General features: G+C 36.2%; 1 long non-coding RNA gene across 3 annotated transcripts; it reads left to right on the forward strand.

Annotated features, from left to right (window-relative positions):
- The first annotated feature begins 10,424 nt into the window (after window positions 1–10,424).
- On the forward strand, window positions 10,425–13,755 carry LOC110886264. Of its 3 annotated transcripts, none has more exons than XR_002562724.2 (4): window positions 10,425–10,581; window positions 12,141–12,225; window positions 13,341–13,435; window positions 13,527–13,755. It is a non-coding gene; the product is annotated as an uncharacterized LOC110886264 (long non-coding RNA). The 3 variants fall into 3 exon arrangements; XR_002562723.2 differs by having other exon boundaries at window positions 13,341–13,429; XR_002562722.2 differs by lacking the exon at window positions 13,341–13,435.

Genomic DNA, 13,755 nt, shown 5'->3' on the forward strand with positions numbered 1-13,755 from the left:
ACCGGTCGGGCTAAGCCCTCATCCGTTAATATCTCAGACATATATTAAATATATACACACTTTGATATTTTAAATATTAAAACACTGAAAATAGGAAAAAACCGGTCACATGGGGGGGATCGAACTCGGGGCGTTTCATTCAACAAACGACGTGGTGACCGGTCGAGCTACGCCCTCATCCGTTAATATCTCAGACATATATTAAATATATACACACTTTGATATTTTAAATATTAAAACACTGAAAATAGCAAAAAACCGGTCACATGGGGGGGATCGAACTCGGGGCGTTTCATTCAACAAACGACGTGGTGACCGGTCGGGCTACGCCCTCATCCGTTAATATGTCAGACATATATTAAATATATACACACTTTGAAATTTTATAAACTTATATTCTAGACGTTTGAGACGTTTCACGTTTTCCAACGTTTGAGACGTTTGAGACGTTTCCCGAATTTCAAAGTTATTTTCAAGACGTTTCAAACCTCTTTTTAAGTCGTTTACAATTTTCCACCCTGTTATACACAACGTTTTCTTGTTCACCATATTTTCTACCACATTGGTGTTCACAGCTTCCAAAAATGGGCAGACCACCGGATTCAACTAATGGTTCTAAGAAGTCAGTGGTCAACGGGTCTAAGAAGTCATCTACAACGGACACATATCTTCTCCATTTTAATGGGATGAGATCTGATATCCCCTTCTACGTGCTCTACGGGGTCGATCGGGTTCAAGAACTCATCTACAACGGACACGTGAAGGGTTAAACGGGTTGTTCAGGTAATGACGATTCTTCCCGTTTCGGGTGGTTGATGAGACATTGGCTAACACAATGGGCTCTCACCAATGTGTTCGCCAGGTCTTGTAACATCACCCAGCGGGGAAACCGCAGAACCAAATTTGAACAACCCGTTACATATCACCTAGGCCAAAATAAATGTGGGTTGATGGAACTTGCCAATTCACAACCCATATTATTTTTTCCTAGGTGTTTTGATGCGAATTTCCGGTATCAACTTCCGGATGGGAAACCCCATTTTAAATTTATGGAAGTTGCGGTTTAGTGTATTGTAGTTCAAATGAAGTAGGGGTTTAGTGTATTCTAGTTCAAATGATTATATTTGTAGCAGTGTTATGTTATTCGGATTATGTACTTTGTATTCAATGATAATAAAGTTATAAATTTTACTAGCTTACGTTTTAATTCTTGCTCAATCCAGTATAATTCAATGTTGTTTAAAGATCTTATAACAGCCTACTAAATGTTAAGACGTTTCAAACTATTAAGACGTTTCAACCTAAAACGTTTGAACGTGTTAAGGTATTTCAACAGCCACTTTACCAACACTATATATACCCGTGATATCTTAAACACACACACGCCGTTCTTGGTCTTCCACTTCTTTGTTCATCTCTCTTCTACACACAGAAACACACAACCACACATGGCTGCTAACGCGTGGACGGAAGTTGAGGACATAGCTTTGGTCGAGGCTTGGGAGGAGGTGTATGTGAATCCTCCTCGTCGAGGGCAGGGGGGTCTATGGGTCCGGGTGCAACAAAATTTTGCACAACTCCGTGGTCCGAACCACGGCCGTACCGTTGATGCCTTGTCTTCAAGGTTTCGGGTTATACGGTTGGAATGTAACAAGTTCGAGAGTTACTACAAGTCTTTGGAAAATTCATCCGAGGGCCTTAGCGAGGACGACATCAAGGCGATTGCCCTTATCAACTTCCGCCACGCTGAAGGACATGATTTCGAACATGTCTCGCCGTGGGAAATGATTAGGGTTTGGATTTAGATGTTTGTTTGTTTTTTTTTTTGGGAATGTAATGTTTTTTTTTTTGGTAATGTAATGTTTTTTTTTCTTTTGTAAATATTTGTTTTTTAAATTTAATGTTTAGTATGTATTTCCCTTTTTTAATATAATGTTTTAAAAGTTGAACCTTAAAACCTTAAAATCACTAAAATAATAAATAATAAATTACGTTATATATAAAGTTTTAGAAACACGGGGACTTAAATGTAAACTCTAAAACATTAAAACAAAAAAAAGCAAAAAACGGGTCACATTGTAGATTTTGAATTACTAATATTTAATATTAAAGTCTGTATATATATATAATATATGTCTAGAAAATTACTGGATGAGGGCGTAGCCCGACCGGTCACCACGTCGTTTGTTGAATGAAAGGTCCCGAGTTCGATCCCCCCATGTGACCGGTTTTTAAGTATTTATTTGTTTTAATGTTTTTGAGTTTACACTTAAGTTTGAATTACTAATATTTAATATTAAAGTCTGTATATATATAATATATGTCTAGAATATTACCGGATGAGGGCGTAGCCCTACCGGTCACCACGTTGTTTGTTGAACGAAAGGTCTAGAGTTCGATCCCCCCATGTGACCGGTTTTTAGGTATTTATTTGTTTTAATGTTTTTGAGTTTACACTTAAGTCCCTGTGTTTGTAAAACTGACGCAAACCGTCCCTGAATTAGTTAGTTAACTCAAAGTTAACAAAATAAATGGATGGAGTTAAGTTAGTGGACTAAAATGGTTACGGAAATGAACCTAATGGGCTGAAACCGTTATTTTTGACAAACCTCAGGGCTGAAAACATTAATGTAACTCTTATAAAAGAAAAGAAATATCAAATTGGAACATTTGATTCAACATGTCCTCGTCTTCTACCTCTGGTCTAATTCGAAGACCAAGACTCTTCAAGGTCGATTTGGATGGAAATGTGTACTGTCATCACGACATTCTTGCTGTTCTTCGGGTTGCTGGACTTAAAAGTCAAAGACATGGTGAAGAATTTTACGGGTGTTCTCACTGGCCTGTAAGTTCGATTTGGTGTTTTGTAGATAGTCAATTGCAATTTCTTTATAGTTGTTGTGTTTTTGTAGAGAGGTGATTGCAAATTCTTCTTGTGGAAACAAGATGTTGATAACATGTTCGTTGAACGTTCATACGGCACCTCAACTCCAGTGACGTTTAAAGACATGAAGATAAAGAACCTAGAATTACAAAACCAATTATTAATAGAAGAGAACAATAACTTGAAAGCAATGAGATTTGACACAAAGACGAAGTCGAAGAAACTATATGTGCTAAGCTTTTTAATTGCAATTGCAATATTGTTGTATTTGTGGAATTAGTATACATGTATTGCATTGCTATCGTATTTAGTGTTAGTAAGTATTTCTAGGCACTTGTTTTGAATGAATTTGCAATTGAATCAAAAATGCCAATGTTTGAACCAAAATTGACTAACTGTGTAAATCAAAATTGGCCAAACTCTGTAAAAAGGGTGGTCTTCTTTTAAAACGATAAAACATAACTTTAATATAACATAAAAAACGATACAAGATAAAAAAAAATAAAATCCTAAAACGCAAGCTAAATATAATTTTTCAAGATTTCAAACACTGAAATGTGTTCAAAATCCTCGTCATAAATTATTGCGTAGTCTAGCAGGGCTTCTTCAATCACCTCCTTTTCGGCCATTTTGTTGTTCCGATCCTTTTTTTTAACGTTCTTGTACCTTCCTAAGAAACGGCTACATTTGAAGCGTAGGAAAGCACACCGAGTGTCGAGGTCATTTGGGCTACGGCTCGTTTGTTGCACGTGAATGCAGAATAAGTTCATAACTTGACCCCAGAACGCGGGATCGGAAACTGAGTTAGTGCCTTCATCATGAGCGGCAGCGTAGGAGACGACAATAGCAATGTCTTCTTCGTCGGTCCATGAAGAATCCATGATGTGGTTAAATGGCAAGAATGTCTATGCCATTTTATAGTGGGTTTTATGATAACTGTTAATCAAATGAATAAAGTAAAGTAAAAAATTAAGAAAATAAATTAAAAACAAGTATTTTATTGCATAAACTAGACAACATTTGGACGGGGTAAACACCGCCAAAAATACAGTTTTTCTGCAATGAATTGTCTGTACGACAAAAAACTTTTACAAATGTCTCCAGTTATATTTATTGGTTTATCCGTAACCAGATGCTCCATAAGCATACACAGGTAGACTGCTTCATTCCCTGCGATTGTTGTGTTAGATAACACGTAGTTGTCATTGAGCTCGGCACAGATACATTTTTCTGGTTTTCCCGTTTTTTTTCCAATATTGCAGATGCACTAGTAATGCTCCTAAGTAAACTTTAACCTTTGTCAAACGGGGTAGAATAACGTTTCTGTATTTATTGCCTACACAAACATCTTCGTACGGGTAATACACCAACTCCTGTGACGATAACTCTAGTCTAGCTAGGAGCCATTCGTTATTTTCTAACGGTAACGGAAATAAGACGTAATCCACCTCGAAGAAAGATCGAAATGGGTGTAATTTGCCATTGGCATACTTAACAACGGTTTTAGGAGTAGAATCTAACAACATTTCATAAAATTGTGGTGGAAGAATTGTCCACCGCAAGTTTAACAACGGATCCCTTTGAATCTTTCTATTCCTCCAAGCCATTAGCCTTCCCACCCATCCTTCAATATGCTGTATAAGTTGTAATTTAAAATTAATTAAAAATGCAAAAAAATTTGTAGATTTAATAACAAAAAATTAGGAAGAATAATTAACTGTTGAGGTTAGGTAGCCGCCACAGCGAAAACCTAATAGAGTCCCCCAAAATTTTTTGTCCAACTCTATTGATCTTGTGAAAACTGCTGAATAACAGAACGGCGCATCCCCATTTCTGTAGAATGTTTCCTCGTCTTTTGACCAGTTCTCACTTTCGTCGTCTGGAATTGCCCATGTACCAGCCCTGTGGAGGTGAAAACTTTGTAGATTGTGTACAAAGTGCATTTGGTTTGAATCATTTCGTTGTGGAACTTCAGAAGAACTTTCACCCTTGTTAGTTCTCCATCTTTTGAGAATCCAAGATGATGATTTGTTTGCTGGTTGAGAGCAGTATACATCATTTTTATTGTTTTCAGACATTTTCGCGTGCTACAGAAAGATACTGAAATAGGGAAGAATTGTTATTCGGATCCCATTGCTATTTATTAAAAAAAATAAACAAAAATTAGATAAAAATTCATTTTTACACGTGACAGTCATGCAAGACGTTTCAGCAGCTGTTTAAGAAGTTTCAGCAGCTGTTGAGACGTATAAGACGTTTCACGGTAATTAAGACGGCTAAGGGTTTGACACGTGGCTTTTTTGAGACGTTTCACACTTTTTAAGACGTTTCACGGTAATTCAGACCATTTAAGACGTTTGACTGCCATTTTCAGACGTTTCACGACTTTTTAAGACCCTTGAGACGTTTCCTCTTGTCCTTAGACGTATCAGGTTTCAACACGTGTTATTTTGAGACGTTTGAGACGTTTCCTCTGGTCCTGAGACGTTTCCCGTACACACGTCAGACGTTTCATTTCGTTAGGAAACGTTGATGAACGACACGTGTTTCCCCGTTTAGCCATCGCGTGACACGTGTCGGGGAACACGTTTTGACTTGGAGAGTGTGGGTTCATGTGTTCCATTTCCACGGGCAAACGGCATCGGGACCACGTTCTCTCCTTTGGGGCCATCTTGAACAAAGATCCGAAGACCATTGAAGATCCGAAGAAAAACCCGACGAGCAAACACCCGACCCGCGTTGAAACCATACGACATTCACGTTCCGAAGTACCACGTTTCACGTTGACTGAAAATGGATCCAAATTACTACGGTTTCCCACGTCAAGAGCACATGCAACCTCCTGAACATGACATGCAAGACGTTGGACAAAACGTTCTCCCATCTGTAGCGGTGATATCTTATGTCTTTTCTTTCTTTATTCTTAGTGTTTTAGTATTTTACTATACTTACTATTCTTTTTTTTCTGTTTTTTTGTTACTTTACAAGGTCCAAAAAATCAAAGTTCGTCAATCATGGAATATAGTGAAGAATATAAACAAAAGAATGACGGATTCTATTCTATCCAAGATTAGGCAGACATGTTTTGGTCCTTATTTGGATATTAGGTGTGTCATGTGTGACAGTCTACTATTACTCGGTGTTGCACAATTACAAGTGCATACACCTACACCCAGATTGGGGATTACATATCGCATAGGCCAACAAACGCTAATGTTTAGCCCGAAACAATTTTGTCTAATAACGGGATTAAGGTTTGGGTCCACTAATTGGACCCCGATTGACCACCCTGAATCATTTAAAAACCGTCATTTCTCGGGCCGAGAACGTATTAATTTCAAACGAATTAGAGATATGTTTGAAAGTCCTATGCAATATAGCGACGAAGATTGCGCAAGAATATGTCTACTGATGCTTTTGGGTCAAGGGTTTTTAGGGTTGCAGGATTCAAATGCAATCGATATTAAACTGTTACACCTGGTGGATAATCTGAATGAGTTTAACCAATATCCATGGGGTAATTATTTTTGGGAGAGCACGTATACGAACGTGTATAATATGCACGTTCGTCAAAAGGAAGACACGAAGGGATTTTCGTTAGATGGATTTGTTTGGCCCTTTAAGGTACCTGACAAATCGTATATTATATTTTAAGTGTAATGTTTGTGTTAACTTAATTTGTATACTAATAGTTGATAAATATATTAATGCATTTACAGATGTGGATTCTAGAGGTATTTCCGGAATTTAAACACAGGAGGGGGTATTTCAACGGTCAGACCATCCCGAGATTTTTAGGATGGAAAGAAGGACATAAGCTGATGAAGCCTAATGTGGATGGCATCTTAGCGAATGCGGTAAAGGTGAATTGTTATTTTATAATTTTTTATAATTTAAACTAACTATATTTTCAAAAACCGTTAACAGTTTCAAATTATAAAAAAACAAAGTAAAAATTTTAAAAGTTACAACCTGAATTAATTTAAAAAATATATATAATTATAAAAAATTGTGAAAAATGATAAATTATAAAATTTTAAAATTATAAATAAAAACTGTTTAAATTATATATTTAAAAAGTAAAAACATAAAACTTATAAAATAAAAACTGTTTAAATTATAAATTTAAAAAATTAAAAAACTTAATTTCCAACATTTAACAGTTTGAACCTTTGTTACTTTTTAACATTTTTTGTAAAATATTTCGTTTTCAACATGTTAGATATTTGAATATAAACCGCTAATGGCGATACTACCAACTATGTTCGAGGCCGAGACAGAGTGGTATAGTTCAAGCTCGGAGTATTTGGACCTTGAACGTCAAGTTTTTAATCCTGCTATGGCGACTGAATTACCCCCTCAAATTCATAATCCAATCGGCCTGAGTCAAAACTACGGCCAGCCACAGAAGGACTTCATTGCCAGCTTGTTCGGCGATGATGAAGTTCAGGTGCCTCTAACGCACGGAGTTTCACCGGAAATACCGGTTCATACAAATGATATTCCGTTAAAGACGGCTGAGTTTCAACGTGATGCTGGTCCCGGTCAGTTTTCATCGGGATTTTATTCTGAAGAGCAGCTTGTCTCTAAATTTCAGTCAATGATGTTATCAAACAACCGGGCGTTGACTGACATGATCAACTCGGAGTGGTTGAAGAAGATGTACTCAAACAACCGGGCCTTAACTGACATGTTGAAGTCGGAGTTGTTGCAAACTTTTCGTATGGCTCCGGTATCAACTCCAAGCCACATACGAACACCGATGGACCAATCGCCAAAAGAATATGATAATGTAACCCATTTATTTATTTATTTGCTTATAAAAGTCTAAAAAATTAAATTTAATTTTAAAATGTTTCTAACTTTTTTTAATAATTTGTCGGCGGCAGCTGATTCCTTTTTGAATTTCAATAATGAAGATAATGAAGTGTATCATGTGTCTGCAATTCCAGAAAATGTTACCGAAGAAGCCGTAAGTTTGGCAAGCGTATATGTTTATTTTTATAATCCATGTATGTTTTGTTAATTTACTTCTTAAATAATGTAATTGTAGGATGAGGATGTGGAGATGATTAAACTGAGGCGGTCTGAAAGGCTTGTGAAGCCCGCCAAGGCCGTGCTTTCACCGTTTGTAGTTTACAGAAACCTCAAGCGGAAGCAAAAAAATATTTCAAATGATGAAGATAAATTAATTGAAAAGATAAAAAATTGGGCACCAAGTAGTGGAGTTAGACAACTAACACTCACAGCAGGCGGCTATGTTGGTCCTGATTTCTGGGGGGCCTTGCTAGGCACTGAGGGGAATGGCTGGTTAAGCGATGAGGTACACTTGTTAATACTAAATATACTATAGTTTCGTATAAACTTTCGCTAAAATTGTCCAAACTTGTGACAGCATATTTTTGCATGGATGCTACACATGTATAATTCAAGAGATCCATCCGCCCCTTGGTCCATTTTACCCCCATATTTTCAGATGCATGGTCAAACTTTGGATTAGACATTCGCATGTTACTTCAACGGGGACTTAGAGCCTTTTCCTCGGATATCTAGCGTTGACGAGGTGTATGTACCGTTATTTATACCATCAATTCACTGGTTTTTAGGAGTTTTCAACCTGGTTAACGGGACCCTCACTATTTATGACAGGTAAAAAATTTTAAACAGTGTTTATTTAATAGTTTTAATCTCAAAAGTAATGACTTTTAATCAATGTTTGTTTTTTTTTTGTAGCTTGATGGGTATGCGAGATTTGGATAAAGGAAGAACGGAAGTGGTTTGCCACATAAATTTTGTTTTTGACCATTGGCTTCGTTTGCATGGTTACTATGACAACAAACCTTTACCGTTAAAGTTTCCGTTTGAAACGGTATATGCAAATGATGTGCCACAACAGTCAGGACCATTAGGGGACTGTGGGTTTTGGGTTTGTATATTTCTAGACCGGTTGATTAACAAAAAAACACTAAATGATGGTGAAAAAACAAGCATAACGGCTACAAGGATGAGGCGCCATATGTTGGTACTTTTCTACAACTCGCTTATTCCTAAAGAATTACTCAACGAGCTACAAGAGGACGATCTCGAATTTATTCAATGATTTATATTAATTTAAATTTTATAAAACAGAATTATTTGTATATATGTTTTGAATATTATATTTTATATTATTTATTTTTATTTTTACTGTGAACATGTGTGTATATATATGTGTGCCCTCACTATCTCAATAATGCCACACCGAATGTCTTACTCAAACATTCCTCATTCCGTGCAACGCACCATTTGGATAAACCAAAACGATGGGTTTGAACATTGGTCGCCAAATATTCTAGAGTTTTACTATGACGGCGATAATCCAACTTGCTACTCAACCTACATGGGTAAAACACCTCTTGGAAAAGAATGGTGGGGTCGATTACTTGGATTTTGTGGAAACGGATTTATTCAGGAGATGGTACCTTCGAAATACCTATTATGTTAATGATAGTTTTATTTAAATTTTTTTTTGTCAAACATTTACCATATTTTTCTTAGCATATCAATGCCTGGTGCAACAAGCTTATGTATCAACGGGACCTTCACAAACGGTTAAGGGCGATATCGTCAAATGATTATCGGTGGACAGTTCTCCCGCCTACTTTTTTTAACATGATAGTAGAATAAAATAGAGAGGCCTACAGATATGGAGACGGTACAAAAGAATTTTTTCCTCCCTTTTGGGAGGTTGATACGGTACATTGTGAAATATGATTATTCGGAATGTACATTTTTTTTAAAAAAAAAATCCATGAAAATAATACCTTTTCCTAGGCTTATTTTCGTTTCAATTTTTTGCAGATTTACATGCCCGTAGCGTACAACGAAAAACCACTGGTTACTTCTAAAAATAAATATGTGTTCGCTTAAAATATATGCTTATTTTCCCGTTAACTTTAACGTAAGTAATTGCGGAGAAGGATTTTGCATACACAGGAAAATACATCAAATTCTTTTAGAATTTGAATCTCCATTTGTATGGTTTCTTGGACGTATATCATACTGGCAACAATCAAGGAAAGATGGTGTACAAGCCTTAGAGTATTGCGGGGATGTTGTGTGGCCTGACCACGAAGCTCATATTGGTCGAAACTCAGGGGTTATCATATGTATGCTATTGGAAAATCTAGTTAACAACCGTTCATTAACATGGAACGAAGTAAACATGCAGGATGCTTGTGTCAGATATAGACGCTACATGGCTGATGAACTCTACGCCGGGCGCTACACACCAAGTAATTTTTGATGGCTTGACGTACGGATTGTAAAATTTAATTCTTATATGTAACACCCCAAAATTCGAATTATTAAATTCATTAGCATGTTATCATGATTAATAAAATGTGAGAAATATGTTATTTAACTTGGTTACCGATACAAGTTAGATAGTAGTAATAAAGATTGGTGAATAAACAATTACCACACTAAACTTAAGGGGCTAAAGGTGACATGTTATGAAAGTTGAATTAATAAAAATGAAATCAAAAAAAAAAAATAAAACACACACATCAGATGTGTGTGTGTGTTCGACGCCAGAGCCAAGAGAAGAAGGGGAACCCTTTCTAATCACACAAATTCATCCAATTGAAGCCCTAATCATGGCCATTGCTCATGCATGTTGGTGATTTCTTGATCATCTAGACTTACTAAAGCTTAAGGTAAGAAGAATTTGGCATTTTGATGAACTTGATTATGTTAGGGTTCAAGAAAATCCATAAGTTTATATGGAATTAGAATGATGTTGAACTAGGATCACCATCTAGAACATTATGTGTGCTTAAAAATCGGCTAATCAATGTTGGAAGTGAAAACCCACATAGAGTAGAGTGGGTATGAGTTGTATGCTTTCTAATGTTATCATATTTAAGTAGAATCATGGCCGAATTTTTAGTTATCTTAGTGAATTAGAATGAAACCCATGTGTAGCGTAAGAATGATTATGATGAACATGTGAATTTTGATATTAAGATTATGTTGTTGCACAAGATGTTATATGATAGGTTTTGATAGTAAACATGATGTAGAATTGATGACAATGTGATATTGCTTGAATAAAATAGTTCAAGAGATGAATTTGGGAAGACCATGCTTAAACCACTTGTACACTATGCTTGGAAAGTAGATCGCACACCAAGTGTTTGATGAAATGCCTAGTATAGGTTAGTATGTGTTATCACTTGTATGGAATGTTAATTAAATAGTAATGAAGGCGATTATGTATTATAAGTATGAAAAGTGCTTAGTTATGATGTTGTGTACAAAATGACATGCTACGTGTATCGAGTAACAAAGCTGATTAGAATTAAAATTTGTTGCGCAACAATTTTGTATAAATCATATAAAATCATAGGAAGGACCTGTGAGGTCGAGCCTTATATGCTCAAAAAGCTATTTAAACATATTACGTTTTGTGTTTGAACATGTTTGTTGAATTCGGATGTTAAACAGGCCAAAACAGTGCCCAAAGTCGGCAATACTGTTTTGACAGCAAGCTGTTTGGAAGCATTTCAGCTTCTGTGCTGATTTTGTAAAAATCATATAAAATCATAGGAACGTCCGATTGTTACGATCTTTATATGCTTAGAAAGGTCTCTGAGTGCAGATCATTTCATATTTGAACGTGAAGAACTGAATCAGAAGATAAATGGGTTAAAATGTGTCGTGAACAGCTGCTGCGCAGAAAGTTGCTGCACATTTTTAGTATAAATATTAAGTAAAAAAATAGTTGTATTGTTATGCACACTTGTATGAATCATGAACTACTGATTTTAATAAATTATTAGTAAGTTATTTGAATGTTTTAAGTGTCTAAAACACTTACCAACTAGTTTATGCATATGATTTCACCAACGGGTCGAAACGGGTTGTTGATAGAAAATAGTAGAATGGATGTGTAAAAAAATAACCAAGGTGTTAAGAAATGGTATGAAATGTTTAACGTATGAAACAAGTTGCCTAACTTAGAAAATGTTATCATTCTAAGTATGGAATTTTGAAAGAATAATGAACATGATGTAAATACATAATTATGTATGCTAGAAGCTCATGTATGACTTTTGTGATGATGGAATGATAAATTGTTAGATTGATTAGCATTGTAGTATTATGATACATGTTGAACTCGTTAAGCGATTGACACGTGAATAGAAGTGTGATTAGTGATGCGTATGATTACGTATACTAACTATTGAATGGATGTAATTGAATGAGATAATAGGAACGTGTCAAGGAGAGCTCAAGCATAGGAGGATAACGGGTCAAGATAAGGCAAGGTGACAAATACACTTATTGGAGTACTCAAGGTAAGTGATCTCCGTAGTCACTTCTTAGTTGTTTAAGTAATACAACGCTTTATTTAATTAGACATAATGTTTGATGTCAATTATGCGTTGAAGTCTTTCATTGTGCATAATGGGAATAAAGTTGATTAAAACGCCCTTGATGGGTATGTTGGGCGAACAATCTTAAAGTAGACTATAAGGAAGCTATTCGATTAGTGTAATGCTTATGGTCTAGTGTGATAATGTGGAGTATGGTCTTGTATGTCATAAACCACTTAATGCGTAAATAACCATAACGGGTCGAAAATAAGCATTTGAGCGAAAATGGGTTAAGAGGATGCAAGACATCCGAGAATTTAATCTTTTATGATAGACGTCAACGAAATTATTAAGTTCATATGAGATTGAGGTCAAATAATCAGATTATGATGATATACGCTCGAACGGGTCAAATAGTTAGAAAATGATTATAAGTCGAATGCATGTAAGTTAAGAATTTCCTTAATCCGGATGTAGGATTTTAAGTTCATATGAAAGAATGTGAATTTACAAGCATGTAGGAAGAAACGGGAGGTTAAACGGGTAAACGGTTTAAAAGTTATGCGAGTTTTAGTGCGTTCGAACGACGAAAACAACACAGCAGAAAAATGGCAAAAGCAGAGGCCGTCGCCGACGCCCCTATGGGCCGTCGCCGACGCCTCGTGCTTTTTCAGTTTGCTCCGACGCCCTATTTTCCTGTCTACGGGGTTTTTAAGCTACGGGGAAAAACTAAAAGCCGTCGCCGACGCCCTGTAGGGCCGTCGCCAACGGCCTCCCCATGTTTAGGATGCTGAAAATTGTTAACTAAGTTGTTTAATGTATCGTAAGCTTCGGTATATCAACCGTGGTCTATGGTAAGCCTTCTAAACCAAATTTTGGGTGTTCTCTTGATGTTTTTGGGTTCTAAACCCAAGAATAAGCACCGTATAAATAATGTACGAATATGATAAGTGAATACGAACAAGTTAAACAAGAATTGGATGTAAGTAAAATATGCGTAGGCACGAATATGTAAGCACGCAAGTACGTATGCAGGTATGCTTTGTTTCAATATGTTTGGGTAAGGATCTCACTAACAATGTGCTTGAGATTGGTAGGTAATGCAGGAATGAGAACGACGGATTCTCGTGGAATGGAAGCTGAACTCGGAACGAGAGAATCCGAGAGAATAGTCGGATAAATCAAAGTTCACGTTGTCGAATGTTATACTATTTAATTATATGTGAATTTAGTTGTACGATGATGTCAATGACTAATTGTTAAGTTGTATGTGATGCTCACAGGTACTACTCGGACTTCTTCTACCTTTAAGGATGATAAGCGGGCGTGGATCGAGTCGAAGAGCAAGGATTGTACGGAAAGAACGGCTACATAGTTTGAAATACGTAATGCTTTGAAGCGTTAATTTAATGTAAATATTGTAAACCTCTTCCAGTAAATGCTTAACATTTTCGTATTTGAGCTTTTATGTAAGTAATGTGTCTAATAAAGAAAGAAATTTCAAGGCTCGTA

This window comes from Helianthus annuus, chromosome 10 (genome assembly GCF_002127325.2).
Source record: "Helianthus annuus cultivar XRQ/B chromosome 10, HanXRQr2.0-SUNRISE, whole genome shotgun sequence".
NCBI lineage: Eukaryota > Viridiplantae > Streptophyta > Magnoliopsida > Asterales > Asteraceae > Helianthus > Helianthus annuus.